This window comes from Callithrix jacchus, chromosome 10 (assembly GCF_049354715.1).
Source record: "Callithrix jacchus isolate 240 chromosome 10, calJac240_pri, whole genome shotgun sequence".
NCBI classification, from domain to species: domain Eukaryota; kingdom Metazoa; phylum Chordata; class Mammalia; order Primates; family Cebidae; genus Callithrix; species Callithrix jacchus.
In genome coordinates this window covers 45605734-45612322 of record NC_133511.1, presented here as the reverse complement: position 1 = coordinate 45612322, position 6589 = coordinate 45605734, and the positions used below count along the sequence as shown (strand labels likewise).

General features: G+C 41.0%; 1 protein-coding gene across 6 annotated transcripts in view; it reads left to right on the top strand.

Moving 5' to 3' along the window:
* The first annotated feature begins 2349 nt into the window (after positions 1 to 2349).
* The window catches only part of AMOTL1 (angiomotin like 1), a 176040-nt gene continuing 171800 nt past the window's right edge, over positions 2350 to 6589 (top strand). For all 6 annotated transcript variants that reach the window (XM_035265226.3, XM_035265229.3, XM_035265223.3 and 3 more), the window contains exon 1: positions 2350 to 2487. The gene's annotated coding sequence lies outside the window, so the exon portion shown is untranslated. The remainder of the gene's footprint in view (positions 2488 to 6589) is intronic.

Sequence of the window (6589 nt, the reverse complement as noted above, 5' to 3'; positions counted from 1 at the left end):
GAATCTTTCCAGAGTGATGGTTTTGTTCTGTATCTTGATGGAAGTTTGGTTTGCATAAATACATGTGTCTAGAGGAACTCCTGAATGATACATTTAAGACCTGTGCATTGCACTGTATACAAATTTTATTTGAAAATAAACAAAGAAATTATAAATAAATATTGAACTCTGGCTGATAATATTGAAGTATTATTGGGGGAATATACTCATGTCTAAAACTTATTTTGAAAGACAATAACAAAAATAATTAAATGAGTTGCTGGATGGATAGAGAAATGAGTAGAGAATCAACAAGGGATAAAACGAATGTGGTAAAATGTTAATTGAGGAAATCCAGTGGTAAGTAATAGGTGTTCATTGTACAATTCTTTCTTTCTTTTTTTTATTGCATTTTAGGTTTTGGGGTACATGTGAAGAACATGCAAGATTGTTGCGTAAGTACATACATGGCAGTGTGATTTGCTGCCTTCCTCCCCATCACCTATATCTGGCATTTCTCCCCATGCTATCTCTCCCCAACTCCCTGCCCCCCACTGTCTCTCCCCGATTTCCCCCTGACAGACCCCAGTGTGTGATGCTCCCCTACCTGTGTTCATGTGTTCTCATTGTTCAACACCCAACTATGAGTGAGAACATGCGGTGTTTGATTTTCTGTTCTTGGGTCAGTTTGCTGAGAATGATGGTTTCTTCTTTTGACATTTCATTAAGTTTGAAAATTTTAATAGACTTTTGAGAACAAAAAATTAATTGAAGACAATTGGTAGATTACATATTAGGTTGAGTCCTGGCCTTAGGAAAAGACATGAAGTCTAGCTCATAGGCAAAGGAGGCTCCTAGGTCCAGCAATTGGCCTTCTTTGCTCCATTCTAATTTTGGCAATAAACCTGAGACAAAGCAAATAAATAACCAAGTTCTTTTCCATTCCACAAGACCCACTGGCTTATGCTCTCTCCAAATGCCTCACCAACAAGATGATGACTTTCAGCATTCTCAGCAGATCTATTCTAGAGACCTGGAATGGAAAAGGGCACCAGTCACTCTGTCTCTGCTGAGCACCTACTGTATGCTTCTCTCTGTGCTAAGTTTCAAGGACATTATGATGAACCAAATAAAAATGACTCCTGTCTTCATTGCTCTTAATATTGATGAAACACTGCCCTTCTTCTACTTCTATTATTATTCACACCCCGAAGAATTACAAGTTCCCTTTGTAAGCCATTTTGACATTTCTTAAATCTGTGATTTCAAAAATATCTTTCTAATGTTGGATCTGAATACCTCTATCTAAACAGAAAGGGATTTTTTTTCTTGTTTAACCTCTCTGGAGTGAAACTTGACACAAAAAAATCTCAAAGCCTCAAAATAGCTCAACAAGAAATTAGATACAAGCCTAATGACCCAGAGTCACCTTATTCTCTCCAGAAGTAAAAAGGCTGGGAGAAAGAGCAGCTGGCCGCTAAGCTCAACCCTCTGCCCCACTTCCAACAGAGATCACACTCATTATCATTCCTTTCCCTGGCACCCCTGGCAGAACTCTTGCCCAGAGTTTAGACCAAGGACTTGGCATCAAGAGTAGGTTCTTGGCCTACTGGGTAGCTTAAAATGACCTTGAATCCCGTGGTAGAAATCTAGTTGCTACAGCCTCACCTTTAACCCGCAGAAGAGAAAAATCCTGTCTCTTTCCCCAAACTTTTCTGTTAGAATGCAGGCATGTTTTATGCTGATACATTAATATTACAAATGACCTCATATTGAATGAGTGCTATTATATTCAACAAAAAGAAAATAAAGATTGGTTGCATTTTTGAGAAAGGCTGTCACACTTTTTACTGTAGCAACTAATCTCCTTTGCTTAACTGAATATTTTCCCTTTGCAAAGTCCGGTCACCTGTTTGTCACCTTTGTTTGCTTACAAATTCATAGCTCTGAAACTATCTTAGCAAGGTGGTAATTTCCAGCTTCTTACTGCCCCTCCTCCGGACCAAAATACCTTTGCTTTTTCTTCCTCCCTGCCTCCATTTCTCCAATAATTTTCACCTCTCAGAAAGTCTAAATACCTGTTTTCCTTCCCTAGAGTTCTGTTTTTTTTTTGTTTTTTTTTTTTAGTGGGGCAGGGGGGATGGATATAATGATATGACTCAAGGGAATAACTGCATAGTTTTTCTCTCCCTGGTGCCAGTTAAGGCAATTGGTGCCTTAGGATTTTCTGAGGCTCTTTGAAAACAACAGGGTTAGTCAGATTCCAGCGATTTTCCTTCTGAAGGCTGAGCATGTCTGGGCAATGGCTGCATAATTTGGATGGAGTCATCACTGTTGAAGCAGAGTTGGCTCAGCCAGGCAGCACTCGCTGCTCTTTTTAAACTCCACGGCACCAGGGATGAAGTCACCTTTCTTCTTTTAAAAAGAACACATTTGCTTTGTGAGTCCCTGTCACTTCTGTTATAAGTTAGTATTTTTCCCACTGCTGGTCACCAGGACGTCTCACAGGTAAGAAAACTGTTATTTCGTGGGTTTCACTCTAGGGAACCTTGACATGAGGGGGAACTTTGGACGGCATCTATGGGCAGAGTTGAAGTTAGATCAAGAAATACTCAATTGGGTGGAGAGGGTAGCTGGTTCCATGGCAGCTAATCCCCACCTGGTGGGGTGGCAGACCATGGCTAGGCAAAGTCAGCTTTGAGCTGTAGTGGTGGGCTCTCTCAGTGGCCATGGGAATCTAACCTAGGTTTGGCGTTAGGTGCCTATTCTAAGAGTTGTGTAATGAGCATGTTAGTGAAGCAGCTATAAGTGGTCTCCTTTGGGCTAGGGCCATCCAAACACGCTTTGCCTCCCTACTGACGGGCTTTGTGTTTGGGTAGACCGTTAGAGGATTGATCCTTATAAATAAAAAGTGATGTGCAGAAAAGCAGCTCTCTGGAGAGCCTTGGTTTGCTGCTTAGCTGGTGTGAATGCTTACCTTCTTTCTCAGGAGTGTAGCAGGAAACAAAGGCGCCCAGGATCCCTGTTCTAACATGCAGGTACCTTGTTCAAACAGTGGCTGTGCTGCTGCATGTAGGGCAAAAGTCTACAAACACCTCTTAGTGCCTGTTTCTATGAGTTCTTCCAAGAAAATGTACATGAGATCTGAGATTCTCTCTCTCTCTCTCTCTCTCTCTCTCTCTCTCTCTCTCTCTCTCTCTCCCCCCCCTCCCTCTCTGTGTGTGTTGGGGGAGGGGGTGTAGGCAGACCCTGTGCTCCTAGAGACCACTGAAATCTCCCTGCAACGCTTTCTATGAGTTACATGAGTCTCTGACACTGATTGAATGATACAGCTCTTATTAGCTTTGGAAGGCTCAATAAAGACATCTTGTTTATGAAAGAGGTGACTGCAGGATGATAAATGGCTTTTGGGAAAGAGAGTTGAACCACTGTCAAATGAAAATGTTGAGAATTACGGAGCCCTTTATTTCTTGGCACAGAACCTGCCACATGTAGTATTTGATATGTTTGGCACAATCATCTATAACCTATACAGGGAGCAAAGACTCTCATTTAGATAAGAGATATTTGCTTTATTTTCAGTGCAATTGCATCCTGGCTGCCAGTGCCTGGTTACACATTCACCTCAGACTAGACCATAACCAGAATTCATTCTCACCTGTAGACTGCTCCCCCTTCTGTGTCTCCTAGCTCTGTGAAAAGTTCCTGGTGGTAGATTTATGGATTTCACCCTGAACACCCCTCCAAACGCCATCACATTTTCACATCTGATTTGGGAACACATTCAGCAGATTTGAACTCAATATTATCTCTTAAATCCATCCACTTTTTCCCATTTCCACAGATATTACCCTAGTTTAAAGTCCTTTATCATCTTCTGGGAATACAGAAACCTCACATCTGGGCCTCCTCTCTCCAGTCTTACCTCCCAACAGCAGCCAGAATGATGGTTCTAAAATAGTTAATCAGCACCTACACAATCCAATCAATCGTCAGTCTGTTGAGTCAATCTTCTTTTTTTTTTTTTTATATTATATACTTGGGTCCTTTTTTTTTTTTAATTTTTTATTGGATTTTAGGTTTTGGGGTACATGAGCAGAGCATGCAAGACAGTTGCGTAGGTACACACATGGCAGTGTGCTTTGCTTTCCTTCTCCCCTTCATCCACATTTGGCATTTCTCCCCAGGCTATCCATCCCCACCTCCCCCTCCCACTGGCCCTCCCCTTTTCCCCCCAATAGACCCCAGTGTTTAGTACTCCCCTTTCTGTGTCCATGTGTTCTCATTTTTCATCACCCACCTATGAGTGAGAATATGCGGTGTTTCATTTTCTGTTCTTGTGTCAGTTTGCTGAGGATGATGTTCTCCAGATTCATCCATGTCCCTACAAACGACACGAACTCATCATTTCTGACTGCTGCATAATATTCCATGGTGTATATGTGCCACATTTTTCCAATCCAGTCTATTACCAATGGGCATTTGGGTTGATTCCAGGTCTTTGCTATTGTAAACAGTGCTGCAATGAACATTCGTGTACCTGTGTCCTTATAGTAGAACGATTTATAGTCCTTTGGATATATACCCAGTAATGGGATTGCTGGGTCAAATGGAATTTCTATTTCTAGATCCTTGAGGAATCGCCACACTGTCTTCCACAATGGTTGAACTAATTTACACTCCCACCAACAGAGTAAAAGTGTTCCTTTTTCTCCACATCCTCTCCAGCATCTGTTGTCTCCAGATTTTTTAATGATCGCCATTCTAACTGGCGTGAGATGGTATCTCAATGTGGTTTTGATTTGCATCTCTCTGATGACCAGTGACGATGAGCATTTTTTCATATGACTGTTGCCCTCATATATATCTTCTTTCATAAAGTGTCTGTTCATATCCTTTGCCCACTTTTGAATGGGCTTTTTTTTTTTTCCTGTAAATCTGTTTGAGTTCTTTGTAAATTCTGGATATCAGCCGTTTGTCAGATGGGTAAACTGCAAAAATTTTTTCCCATTCTGTTGGTTGCCGATCCACTCTAGTGACTGTTTCTTTTGCCGTGCAGAAGCTGTGGAGTTTCATTAGGTCCCATTTGTCTATTTTGGCTTTTGTTGCCAATGCTTTTGGTGTTTTGTTCATGAAGTCCTTGCCTACTCCTATGTCCTGGATAGTTTTGCCTAGATTTCCTTCTAGGGTTTTTATGGTGCCAGGTCTTATGTTTAAGTCTTTAATCCATCTGGAGTTAATTTTAGTGTAAGGGGTCAGGAAGGGGTCCAGTTTCTGCTTTCTGCACATGGCTAGCCAGTTTTCCCAACACCATTTGTTAAACAGGGAATCCTTTCCCCCTTGCTTGTTTTTGTCAGGTTTATCAAAGATTGTATAGTTGTAGATATGTTGTGTTGCCTCCGGTGCCTCTGTTTTGTTCCATTGGTCTATATCTCTGTTTTGGTACCAGTACCATGCTGTTTTGATTACTGTAGCCTTGTAGTATAATTTGAAATCTGGTAGTGTGATGCCCCCCGCTGTGTTCTTTTTGCTTAGAATCGACTTGGCTATGCGGGCTCTCTTTTGGTTCCATATGAAGTTCATGGTGGTTTTTTCCAGTTCTGTGAAGAAAGTCAATGGTAGCTTGATGGGGATAGCGTTGATTCTGTAAATTACTTTGGGCAGTATAGCCATATTCACGGTATTAATTCTTCCTAACCATGAACATGGAATGTTTCTCCATCTGTTTGTGTCCTCTCTGATTTCGTTGAGCAGTGGTTTGTAGTTCTCCTTGAAGAGGTCCCTTACGTTCCTTGTGAGTTGTATTCCAAGGTATTTTATTCTTTTTGTAGCAATTGTGAATGGCAGTTCATTCTTGATTTGGCTTTCTTTAAGTCTGTTATTGGTGTAGACGAATGCTTGTGATTTTTGCACATTGATTTTATATCCTGAGACTTTGCTGAAGTTGCTTATCAGTTTCAGGAGTTTTTGGGCTGAGGCGATGGGGTCTTCTAGGTATACTATCATGTCGTCTGCAAATAGAGACAATTTGGCTTCCACCTTTCCTATTTGAATACCTTTTATTTCTTTTTCTTGCCTGATTGCTCTGGCTAGAACTTCCAGTACTATATTGAATAGGAGTGGTGAAAGAGGGCATCCTTGTCTAGTGCCAGATTTCAAAGGGAATGCTTCCAGTTTTTGCCCATTCAGTATGATATTGGCTGTTGGTTTGTCATAAATAGCTCTTATTACTTTGAGATGCATTCCATCAATACCGAGTTTTTTGAGGGTTTTTAGCATAAAGGGCTGTTGAATTTTGTCAAACGCCTTCTCTGCGTCAATTGAGATAATCATGTGGTTTTTGTTTTTGGTTCTGTTTATGTGGTGAATTACGTTTATAGACTTGCATATTTTGAACCAGCCTTGCATCCCCAGGATGAATCCTACTTGATCATGATGAATAAGTTTTTTGATTTGCTGTTGCAATCAGCTTGCCAATATTTTATTGAAGATTTTTGCATCTATGTTCATCATGGATATTGGCCTGAAGTTTTCTTTTCTTGTTGGGTCTCTGCCGGGTTTTGGTATCAGAATGATGTTGGTCCCGTAAAATGATTTGGGAAGGCTTCCC